The 12,686-nt window shown below is 47.3% G+C and overlaps 1 long non-coding RNA gene across 1 annotated transcript; it reads left to right on the top strand.

The window, feature by feature from the left end:
* The first annotated feature begins 794 nt into the window (after positions 1–794).
* On the top strand, positions 795–7,850 carry LOC121133449. The gene is made up of 2 exons (XR_005870289.1): positions 795–6,343; positions 7,595–7,850. It is a non-coding gene; the product is annotated as an uncharacterized LOC121133449 (long non-coding RNA).
* The last annotated feature ends 4,836 nt before the right edge of the window (positions 7,851–12,686 follow it).

The raw sequence follows: 12,686 nt of genomic DNA, 5'->3' as shown, positions 1-12,686 counted from the left end.
AAAGAAAATGTCAATGCCCTTCCTCCTCTCCCACCAGCCCCCAGGGTTTCCCAGGCCACCACCTGCCTCTGCCACCCTAGAGAAACACTGGCGGGAAAGGGAAGGATACTTGGCTCAAGGCGCTAGTTCTAGCTGTTTGACTCTGCGCCGAGCGTCCTATATCACACCTCAGATTCCATTATCAATAAAATGGAACTGCTCTCTGCCTGGCAAAGATACTGTCATGGAGAACCAACAGTCATTGCCACAGGGAGGTACCAGGTTCCCATCTGAACTCAGCTCCTTTGAGACCATCATGCCCCATCCTTGGGCTCTGTTGTTATCTTGCCATGGGGTCCCAGGAAGCCAGGAGGTCTTTTGGCAGGTTGGTAGGAAGACGTCGCATAAGGTTCCTGGATCCAGCCCACTGGAGTAGTTGGGCTCGGCATGAGGCCAGGCAGCAAGACCCAACTCCCCTGGCATGAGGCAGGTGTCCTGGCCAGTCATTCTGTATCCAGGCTGGACCAGGAGACTGAGCAGGAGCTCAGATGCAGCCTAGGCTTTGGATCACGTCCATTATACCACATGTGCCTCAAAGATGCTTCCCTGGGCCTACCCGTGTCATTCATCTCTAGGTGCCTCTGGGTAAGCCAGGACTCAAGTTCAGAAGGACTCTAGAAGATAGAGTCGGGACTGGAGAGGTGGCTCAGAGGTTAAGAGCACTGGCTGCTGTTCCAGAGGTCCTGAGTTCAATTCCCAGCAACCACATGGTGGTTCACAACCATCTGTAATGAGATCTGGTGCCCTCTTCTGGCCTGGAGGCAGACAGGCAGGAAGAATATTGTATACTTAATACATACATAAATGAAATCTTAAATAAAGAAAACCATATACCTTTAAAAAAAAAAGAAGATAGAGTCAACAGTCCTCAATTCCTAGATCAGGATGGGAGCCTATTCGAGAACACGGGCAAGCAGGACTGGAACCCAGATATCTGAATCCCAGCCAGGCTAGATGGCAAGTGTGTGCAGTTTTCTAGGGAGAAGATCCCTACCTTCAGTGATGCTAAAGGAGGCGTTGGCCAGAAAACTGGACTGGGTAAAAGGGGAGAGGTGGGGGCGGCTTTTCCCAGGAGGTGCATTTTAAACCATGGGGAAGGGAAGCAGACTCCAGACACAGTGTTCCTATGTTCATATGAACCCCCAAACTGGAGCTCAGGCCCCAGAGCTTGGTGGATGACTGCAGTCCCCACATGCTGGCAGGACCTTCTCAGATGAGCAGTGTGGAGTGGAGGCTAAAATAGAAGGAAACCTCCACCTAACAAGACAGCTAGGACACACAGGCCCCTGGGCAGCTGCTGTTCTTTCTGAAGAGCTGCCTTGGTCTGAGGGCTCGCTCTGTCAGAACTGCTCCTCCCTGTGGAGGAAGATGTCTGCTCACCCACCTCAGAGAAGTGGCTCGTAGGGCATTTATTTATCTGTGTACAGGATGGCAGGGTCTGTGGCCAAGTGAGGGGAAGAGCCATTAGGTGGCTGGGCAAGTGCGTTGTAGTCAGGAGGTGCAGGAGAAAGGGGTCCCCTGAGGTTTACCTGAGGTTTATCTGACTATGTCCTTCAGGGAAGAGTAGCTACCCACCATGGCTGTTGTCTTGCTGTCACCTGGCTCTGGCCCTTCCCCAGGGCCCACCTAGTGAGAGGTGGATGATATGGATCACTCCCCAAGCTTCACCCAGACAGAGCGATGCCAGACCTGTGGGACAGGCTACGAGGCTCAGGGGCTTGGCCCACCTATCAGTCTCTAACATGACCCTTCAAGAGCCAGCCTAAATCCCATTCCTTGGAGCCTGGGCTTTCCCTTCTTCCCTCTGAGTCTGGGAGCAGTGGATAGCCCCACCCAGGGCCTTCCCACCCCTTTGCTGCATGGACAGACATGGGGGGGGGTGGAGAGCAGGCTTCAGAACCTCCCTCAGACACAACCACTGAAGGCACACAGACATCACCTCTGCTCCAGCCTATCTGTGCTTCACTGACTGGCTAGGTCGTGGCCACTGGTTACAGAGGGCCTCACGGTCCCCTGCCCAGACACCTGCACTGCTCATCCCGACTCAGCATTAGTACTGAGTGTTCACCACCTCTCCCAAGGCTTACTGGAAGAGTTTGGCCTGCACTGGGTCCTGCAGCCTCCCTTTGGTCTGGCCTGAAGGATCTGTTATTTTGTGCAATGGACATAGACCTGGGTGCAATGGACATAGACCTGGAAGGAATTCAGGAAAAACAGAGAAGAGGCTTTAATTACTCTGTGGTGGACATTCATCTCTCCACCCGTGTCGGAGGGCCTGGCTTCTTGGGCCCCAGTGCTATTCCTTGTCTGGTAGAGAAGAGGGAACAGAGAAGAAAAGAGTAAAGGAGGGGATAGAGGGAATGAGAAAAGGGAGGACTTGAGAGCAAAGTCCAGCCCAGTGGGGAAGAGGCAGGTCACTTGTTGGACTCAGGCCAGAGTCCTCTGGGCCTATAAACTGCGTTGCCTGGCTTAGCAGATACTATAATAGAGCTGAGTGGTGGTGGCACACACCTTTAATCCCAGCACTTGGGAGGTAGAGGCAGGTGGATCTCTGGTTTGAAGCCAGCCTGCCCTGCAGAGTGAGTTCCAGAGAAACCCTGTCTCCAAAAACAAACAAACAAAGATACCATAGTAGAGGCTGTAATGGGGCATTAGACTCCAAACCAGGGCCTGGGCCTGGAATCTTCAGAAAGTCTCTCCACCTGAGACCAGGGTGTCCAGTTGCCTCCAGCAAGGTGGGTAAGCTACAAAAGCCAATGCAATGATGTCAGGCAGACCAGGGTGCCTCTGTGACCAGCTGTCCTGACCACACCCTGGCCTTACTCCTGCTCCATGCTCCAGGATGCCAATAGTTCCAGGCTGTGGCCCCCATCCAAGGGAGTAACAACCTTTCCAGAAGACCCCAGGCTACTTTGCCAAAGCATTTCCTTTCCCATTGTGGAAATCCCCATGAGGGACCCAGTGAGACCTGTAGTAGAAGGTGCCTGATACTGGGTGTGAATGGAAGATACGGATCCATTTCTTGTCTGTTACATGAAGGGTCATGCAAACAGAGTCTCTGAAGTTTAACTCTAAAGAAAGAGGAACCTAGGGCCCCCCTACTCTTCACCCTTTGCTTTGGAGAGCTGTTTCCAGAGCATTCTCCAAGATCCCACAGATGTGACTCAATCTTGACACCTGCTTCTTGGATCAGCCAGTGTTGGTGTGTCTCAGTGCCCCCTGGTAACACCTCCCCATCCAGAGTGAGGGCCCCTTTCCAGTCCCTGCCTTCATCTCTCCTCATCATGGACAAGGGAACAGAATGCCCCTTGTATGTCCACACATGGCTGAGCCTCTCCTGGTCCCTGGCAGGGATAGGTTCTCTTTCCCTACAGCCCTCTCTGTGACTACATCCTGGTGCACCCCACAGCCACAGTGCATGTTAGGAAGTACCCATACTTCCCTGCAACCCCCAGATGGAGTGATGCAGGTAGTGCTGATGGGCAGGCTGGTGAGGTTTGGCCCCAGCTGGCCAGAGAGACTGGGAAGGGCTGCACAACCTGCAACAGTAACTAGTGCGCGCGCGCGCGCGCACACACACACACACACACACACACACACACACACACTTCTAAAAAGTTAAGATCCATACATGCTTATAAGTTAGAGTGCTTCAACACTCAATACTTCCCTAGGAATATGCTTTTTAATTGCCAAAATCAATACCAAGGAGTACAAAGCACAAAAATGACCAATTACCCACTGAAGGATTTCAGAAGTTGTCATCTCTAAAAAGAATGCCAGACTTAAAGAGAATTCTAGAATGAGTTCTTTTGAAGTGGAGGAATGGGTGGGTAATGTCTAAGTTATTCAAATTCTTCCAGAGCACTATGCAAACATTGGGTTGATTTTATGTTCTTTAGCCAATTTTATAAAGTCAATATAATCCTGACACCAAACTCTGACAGAGACAGTCATCCTGCCCACCCACACTCACGTGACAGACACAGGCCAGGTTTACTCCTGGCAGCAGACAGCAGAGTCCTGGATAAAATGCTGGCACATGGAGATGGGAACCGTAGTGTGGTCTGACACACTATGGTATTTGGCTCGCTCCTCCGTACCTCAGATCTATGCAACAGCAATGTGCTGGGCCAAGGTCTGAATCCAAGCAATTTGGACACAACATCTACTTTGTGTGGTCCTAAATGCCCCTTCAGGAAGCAGAGAAAGCCAGCGAAGCCAGTGTGCACAGCTTGTAAAAATATGAGACAAAGGGCTGCCACTCAGATTCCTGCTGTTTTCTGGCAACTTGTGGTTAGCCCACTCTTTCTCTTCCTTTTGGAGAAGTTTTGTTTTTAGAGACATGGGCTGTCTGTGTAGCTGAGGCTGCCCTTGAACTCGCCGTGTAGTTCAGACTGCCCTCCATCTTTCCATCTTCCTGCTTCAGGCTCCTAAATACTGGCATTATAGGATTGTGGCTACCACACTAGACTGAAGAAACGCTTGGGTGTTTTTTGTGGTATTTGCGTTGGTCCTAGTATCTTGGGTATACTCTAACACTGAGCTATATTCCCAAGACTTTGTACTTGCTTTTTAAAATGAAAACAAGGTCTTATTAAGTTTCCCGGTCTAACCTTAAGCTCACTTGTAGCCTAGACAGGTCTGGAATTTGTCATCTTCCTGCCTCAGCCTCCCCAGTAGCCGGGATGACAGGCGTGCGGCACCAGGCCTGCCTTGCTTTGTGTCTTCGTCCTACAGCTGGTTCTAAGAGTCAGAGTCTTGTCAGAGGTTTGTTGTCCCTGTGTCAGTACGCATAGCCCCTGTCCTGGTTGATGTTTTTATCAACTTGGCACTAACTAGAGTCCTTTTCGAAGAAAGAACCTCAACTTGGAAAATTCCCCCACAAGACTGGCCTATGGGAAAGCTTGCGGAGGCATTTTATTGGTGATAATTGGTATTGGAGAGCCTAGCCACCGCCAACCCTGGGCGGGCGGTCCTGGATTATATACGAAAGCAGGCTGAGAAAGCCATGAGAAGGGAGCAAGCCAGGAAGCAGCATTCTTCCATGGTCTGTGCTGTTTCTGCCTCCAGGTCCCTGCTTGAGCTCCTGCCCTGCCCCTCAGTCGTTACTGTGACCTGAGAACTGAGCTGAGAGAACCCCTTTCCTCCCTAAGTTGCTTTTGGTCGTGGTGTTTTATCACAGGCATAGACAAATAATTAAGACAGGCCCAACACATTAGGGCTGTGCCTATGGTACATTGACAACCACTTCCTGGTCTCAAGGAGCTCCAGTCTCCGGCAGCACCCCAGAGCCAGGCAAGAGGGCTGGGGTCCCAGCAGCTTGTCAGGGAACAGACCAGCATTGCTCATGGAGGCCACCAGGGGGAGCAGGACTCTTTTTCCTCAGGGCTACTTCAGGGATGTGGGTTTTCTAGATATATGACATAATTTTAAGTTGCAACCATTGTCTCTTTTTTATTTTTTATTTTTATTTTTTCTCAGCATAACTAAGGAATATTGAGAAATAATTTGCAGACGGCTATATTTCTCCTTATTATGTGTAGAGTTTGATAAGTTTAAAAATAAATATATGAATACCCCCACAATAAAAATGTGGAAAAAGTTAGTTGCCCTCAAAGCTTTGTCTTGGGAATAGAGACATGGCTCAGCAATTTCTCCAGGTCATCTTGTTCCAGGTAGCAAGTGAAGCCATGTTTGGCAACAGGTGGTAAGGCAGTGTTTAAGTGAGTCACTAAATAAATCAGTGTCTAATAATTGTTTTCTTCTGTCTTAGTCTATCTCACTTCCTTGTAGTTAGTTTCACACTCACAGACCCCCAAGAACTGCTAAGTTGTTTTCTGTCCCTATAGCTTTGCTTTTCACAGGGTCTCACATCAATGGAGTCATCCAATATGTAGCCTTTTGTTTCTAGTTTTGTTCACAAAATATGTCTTGTGTTTTTTTTTAACTTTTGCAATGTAAGTTGAAAAATGTCAATGTATTTATCTATGGGGTACAAAGTGAGGTTATGATTTATGAGCATGAAAGAACAATTAAATCAAGCTCATTAACATAGCTATCATCTCAAATGCTAATCCCCTTATGATAAGAGCATCCAAAATGCACTTTCTTGTTGACTTTTGTTTGCTTTTTTAGTCAAGGCCTCTAGCCTAGGCTAGCCCTGAACTTGCTACACAGCCAAGGATGACACTGCACTTCTCTTCCTCCCGCCTCTGCCTCCCAAGTGCTGGGATTATAGGCGTGTGACACCACACCCTGCTTATGCAACGCTGGGGAGAACCCAGGTCTTCCTGCACGCCAGGTAAGTGCTCTGCCCACTGAATAACCAGTCTTCGTGATTTCGGAATGCACATTCTATTCACTGTATCTGCTGTGCTGTGAAATCAACACCAAGTAAAACTGTATTCCTTCTTGGCACAAAGCTTTTGAGACTCATTTGTATTGCTATGTGGATCAGTGCTTTGTTCTCTTTTCCCTGCAGTCCTGGGAATGGGACCCATGACTTTCCCCATGCTAGCTGAGTTATACGCCCAGCCCAATGTTCTCTGTCACTCATTTGTCTAGAAACATTCCACTTAGATGTACCATGATTTTCATGGACATACCGAAATATGTTATTCCGTTTACTAGTAGATTCAAATGTTGCTGTTGTTTTCCTCCCTAGATTTGGTCCATTATGGGAAAACTGCTCCAAATATTCTCACACAAACGTCTGTGGTGAACATACCTATTTTTCACTTTTTCCTGATTGAATAGTTAGCAATGAGGGTAGATTTCACTGTCTTAGAACTACTGAGCTTTCCCTGGAGACTATTATTCCATAGCTCTTTAGCACACCAGCTCATCACTTTAAAGTCATTCTACTAGGTATGAAGCAATATCTCACTGAGGTTTAAAATTTTTGTTCTCCCACTAATACTTACAGGTATCTATCTGTTCATGTTCTTCTGGGCCATCATTTCTTTCCTTCATTCAAATCTCTGTTCAAATCCTTCCCATTTTAACTGGTTTATTTGTACATTATTGAGTTTATCTGCTATGTATTGTGCTAGTATATTTCTCTGTGGCTTGCCTTTTCATTTCTTGACTATAATTCTTGAAGAGTAGTGGTTTTAATTTTAGTGAGAAGTGATGTATCAGGATTTTTTCTGGTACAGACTATGCTTTTTGTCCTATCAAAGAAATATTGATTTTTTAAAAAAATCACAGATAAATTTACTTTATGTGTATGAGTGTCTTGCCTGAATGTAACGTCCATGTACCATGTGTGTGCAGTGCCTGAGGAGGCCAGAGGAGGGTATCAGATCCTCTGGAACTAGAGTTGGAGATGGCTGTGATCTGCCATGTGAGTGCTGGGAGCCAAACCCAGGTCCTCTAGAAGAGGAACAAGTGCTCTTAAATGCTGAGCCGTCTCTCCAGGCCCCTCCTTTTTCTATTTTAAATAGTTTTCTTAAGCACTGCCTTAAATTGTGTTCTGCACATCTTCAAAAATTGTGTTATCATTTCACTTAATTAAAATATTTCTAATTATTCTCCTATTTTTTTTCCTTAGGATCATCGGTTGTTTTAGAAGCCTGTTGTTTGATTTCCAAATATTTGGAGATTTTTCCAGATATTTTTCTGTTGCTGATTTATAGCTTAAGTTATCATGCTGGACCATATTTTTGAATGATTTCAATTATTTTTATCAAGATTTGATTTATGGCTCAGAAAATGGTCTTAGTGAAGTTTCACAGTCTCTTGGAAAGAATGTGGATTTTGCTGTTGCTGAGTGGAACATCTCATAAATAAATGTCCATCAGATTAAACTGGTTATGTTCTTTCAGATTGCCCATAACCCCTCAAGTTTTGTGTGCTTATGCCGTGCTGGGTGAAGAGGGTCTCTCCATTCCTTCCTTTAGCCCCATTCATCTTAATTGTCTGTACCCTGAGACCCCGTTCTCCCGGGACTGTCATCTCCTCTTCATTAGCCTGCTCCTTTATGTTCCGCCCTTCTTCACTCCAAAGTCTGCTTCCTCTGACACTGAACTATTTTTGACTTGTTTACATAACTATATTTCAAGATAGGGTCTCCCCACAACCCAAACTGACCTCAGAGTTCCAATCCTCCTGTAAGTTTGAGGTCACTTTGGGTTAGAGGAGTCATTCTCTCTCTCTCTCTCTCTCTCTCTCTCTCTCTCTCTCTCTCTCTCTCTCTCTCTGTCTCTCTCTCTGTGTCTGTCTGTCTGTCTGTCTGTCTGTCTCTCGCCTCTTGCTCTCCCACTGGTGGTCAGTGTTGTTACTCTCACTCTCTGCAAGGGTTGAGAAACAGAGTGAGGATGAGGGGCAGGGTGTTTACAGCCTTTAGGGTGCTGCTGGCTTCTTCTGGCCCGGCCTCCTCAGAGCTTGTGTTCTTGGTCTCAGAAGGTGGGGGCCCACAGTGCTTCTGCCCCATTCATCTCCAGTGTGCCTGGGACAACAGCCTGCCTGGCCTACAGGACAAAGGTGTCAAAAGTTTTGTCTGGCCTCCAGAGCAGAGTCTTGGTTCCTGCCTCATCTGCAGCAGCCTTGGGACCAGGGAACACATTGTTTTGGCAACAGGGAACCAGTGGGGTGGGATGCAGTGCCTGTGCTGCAGCAGGCACAGCTGTGTGTGTGTGTGTGTGTGTGTGTGTGTGTGTGCACGTGTGTGTGCGCGCGCGCGCGTGCGCGTTACCACCAAGTGGTGCTCCCTGCTCCCAGCCTTCCTCCTGCACACCCAGGAAAGGCCCTCTGAAGAGCTCACAGGGAGGGCAGAGTCCTGCTCCACCCCCACACTTCCTGCTCAGCAGAACAGCTGGTCCTGTCTTTCTCAGGAAGAGCTTGTCATTGAAATTCCGTTCCTTACTTGCCTCTGACCTCGATGCTGACCGCTTTAGTAAATTATGCTTTCATAGGTTATCTGGCTCTTCCTGTTAGAATGTAACGGATAATTCCCCTGTGGTTTTCTACAGGCTAAGAACCATTTTTCACATATGCAAATAATCCAAAGGGTTTTTCACACACCACAAGTCCTTTGCGTGAATTCTAACATCTTCTGAGGCAATGTCCCCAGCTCAGAGTGTCTTGTGACTTTTTCATTTCTCAGCAGCCCTAGTCGTAGTTGCTTCCTGTGGTGTGCTCAGCTGTCACCACCTCCATGCGCTGCTCCAGCACCATCCAGGTGCACCCCTCATCCTCTCTCTCCCATCACGCCTTCACCCCAGATACCACATTTGACTAGGGTTCTAAAACGTAACCAGTTCTTTTTAAAACAAAAGTGGACTTGCCAGAAGGTCTAGAAATTCCAGTGTCTCTCATTTATCCCAGAGAAAAATGGCATTTATTTCCAAGTGGACCTGTACACAAATGTTCATAGCCTCCAACAAATAAAATACTTAGATATCTTCCCAAGAGTAAATAGATAAACACGGTGACTCATCCACACCCCAGGGTGCTACTTGGCAATGAAGAATGAACTATAGCTACATCCAGCAACTTGACTTGGGTGGCTGGACCTCCTGAGAGAATGCTAATTTCTGAAGGGTACAGTCGGCAGGAATCCTGCATACACCAGTGGGGTGAGATGGCAGGCTCACAGACACAGGTGAGTTGCTCTCAGGGCCCAGGAATGGGAGGAGCTGCGGTAACCCTACAGCTATGTGTTGGCAGCTCCTGGCTTCACATGTGACATGACTGCATGGGTCAAATGAGCACTGTCATTTCAACAAATGATCTTCTGGTTCTCAGACACCTTGTCCTATATCGCAGTTCCATTCGAATGCTAGCTACCTGGAGTTAGCTTCCAGCCTCAAGGTCTTATGGCTCATTCCCACCAGATAACCTGTTTCAAATGCCAGTCACAAGCACCAGCTCCTGCATTTCTGCCTAGACAAACCCAGTCCTGCTTCTCAGACATGGTGACTGGCAGAATGGCTCACAGAAAACAAAACATGTTTCTTACTGTTCACTGGTTTGTGTAAAAGATATGATTTAGAACAGCCGTACGGGAGACATGAGCAGAGGAAGGCTTCTTTGCTTGTTGTCTCAGTTGTCACAGGAGGGTTGCTGTTGTTGTGATAAACACTGTGACCAAAAGCAACTTGGGGAGGAAAGGGTTTATTTCACCTACATTTCCACATCACTGTCAACAAAAGAAGTCAGGGCCGGAACTCAAAACAAGGTAGGGACCTGGAGGTAGGGGCTGGCACATTGACCATGGAGGGGTGCTGCTTACTGACTTGCTCCTCCTGGCTTGCTCAGCCTGCTTTCTTTTAGCACCCAGAAACCATCAGCCCACCTGCAGTGGGCTGGGCCCTCCCCCATCAAAATCACTAATTAAGAAAATGCCCCACAGGCTTGCCTACAGCCTGATCTTATGGAGGGGATTTATCAATTAAGGTTTTCTCCTCTTAGATAACTCTAGCTTATGTCAAGTTGACATAAAACTAGCCAGCACTCCAGTTCAAGGTACAACCCCTCCCAACCTCAACCCCTCCAGACCTCAATATTTAGAGGGTGCTTTTTTTTGAAAGAGAGAGTTCTAAGCTATTTGCATAATCACATAAAACATTTGTCATTGGCAAGTGAACTAGTGACTTGTCCCTCTTCCTTCTCTAGAGGTCATAGTGAAAGTTCTAACTCTAAACACTTCCTCTTCCTGAAGAGCATCCTGGGAGCCTATCACTAAATTCCCTTAATTAAGTCACTTTATTAAGTTAAATTCTAGTGTAAAGAGATTTTTTATGAATAACCAAAGCCACTCATGGATTTGAAGAGCTCTGTTCCAGGATCTGGGAACAAAGGCTAAGTATAGAGACGCTTCTCTCCTTACAAAAGAATTGTGTGTGCACTCTTCCCTGCTGAGTCATCTCTCCAGCTTCCTGGATCAGCTCTTTGCTTCCAACCGTTAGCTGATGTGTCTAAACTCTGCGGTCTTTTCAACCCCTCTCAGCCATTCTGTGAATTGCACATCTGCATACTATTGTGTGAAGTGATAATGTGTGACCTAGGAGTGAGTAACTAAGAGGCTGGGAGATGGCTCAGTGGGAAAGGAACTTGCTGCCAAGAATGTATGGTGGGAGAGAATGGACTCCTACACGCTGTCTTCCAACCTCTACACGCACAGTGTAGCTTTTGCACGGGTGCACACACAGAGTAATTAAAAAGAAGCCCTGCTTGCCTGTGGCTAGCTATAGAGGGTAACTGGAATTATCTTGTTAATCATAACTAATAAAACCATGTAGCTTGTGAGTTTACTGGTTATTTGGTAACTTCTGAGACTGTGGAAAGACAAATATATCTGTTTCTGACATAGCATACTTACAACAGGGACATAATTGTCTTTCTCCCGCTGGTCATAACTTGGAGGCAAGGACACACATGAAAGACCCTGTCTGTCACTAATGCAGTCCTAGCCATGTGGTCGATCACTGCAGAAGTTGTCTTGCTTCTTGGGTAGTTGCTTGGGCTCACAATCTGGCTTCCTGAAGTCTGGCTAACAGCGAGATAGCTTCTTGGCTGTTGACGCTGATAAAGGGAGTGGTTTCCTGGGCAAGCGGCTCAGGCTGTGGTTCAGAGTCCTACTTTACATGTTGTTTCATTGTTTGTCCAGCCTCACCAGAGCATCTGCTCAGAAACTCCCAGTGTGCACTGAGTCCTGTGGTGGCCCTGGTGCTCCACCTGACCTGGTCCCATTGCCCCTCTGGCTTCATCTGCCGCTTTCTGCCTCTTCCCATTCTAGCCACATAGACTCCTTGCTGCTCTGAAATGTACCAGGCCCTCTTCCAAAACCCGTAAGCCCTTCTAACACACTCAGCTTTCAATATTATTGCTCATGTCTAGTCTTGCCAGCTAGAATGAAAATTCCACAGGATTTACACCTTAGTTGAGTTGGTTCCCTGTCTTAGCAGCATCACCTAGAACATTGCCTTACCCAGCGCAAAGTCAGTGCCCAGTAAAACGTTTAATTTTTAAAAAATATGTATCAATTATACATAATGGGTTTCACAATGGCACTTTTATACAGATAAAGAATATATTTCAATCCCAGTCACCCTCCATTATCCTCTTGTCCCCCTTCCACTCCAGCGAATATCCCTGGTCTTCTCAACTAACCCCCTTTATGTGTGTGTGTGTGTGTGTGTGTAAGAGAGAGAGAGAGAGAGAGAGCGTCCATGCACATGCGTGCATGTGTGCATGTGTGTCTGGGTTACATAGGAGTTATTTACAGGAATGTGAGTAAAAAGTAGGGCCTCAGGAGTCCCTTCCCCTTCCATGACAGGGTGTTAACAGGCCCAGTTTTGCCCAGGCTTTGTGCAGGTAATCACAGCTGCTGTGTGTTCAAGCATGCAGCAGCCATGTCACACCTAGAAGTGATCGTTCCACACCTCACTTTACCCTTCCTCGAGCACTTACATTCTTCCCACCCTTCTTCCACGATGTTCCTTGAGCTTTGAGGGGGTGATCCTAATGCTCCACTTGTGGCTGGACATTCAGCGGTCATTTGTTCTCTATACTGGACCAGTCATGGGTCTCTGCGGTCACTCCTGACCACTACAGAAGGAATCTTTTCTGACCGAGTAGACAACAGAACTATTCTGTGGGCATAAGCAGAGCTGTTTAGAGGGCAACAGACAGGCTTACCA

Source organism: Mesocricetus auratus, unplaced genomic scaffold (assembly GCF_017639785.1).
Source record: "Mesocricetus auratus isolate SY011 unplaced genomic scaffold, BCM_Maur_2.0 Super-Scaffold_100022, whole genome shotgun sequence".
Lineage (NCBI taxonomy): Eukaryota > Metazoa > Chordata > Mammalia > Rodentia > Cricetidae > Mesocricetus > Mesocricetus auratus.
This window is presented reverse-complemented; position numbering and strand designations above follow the sequence as displayed.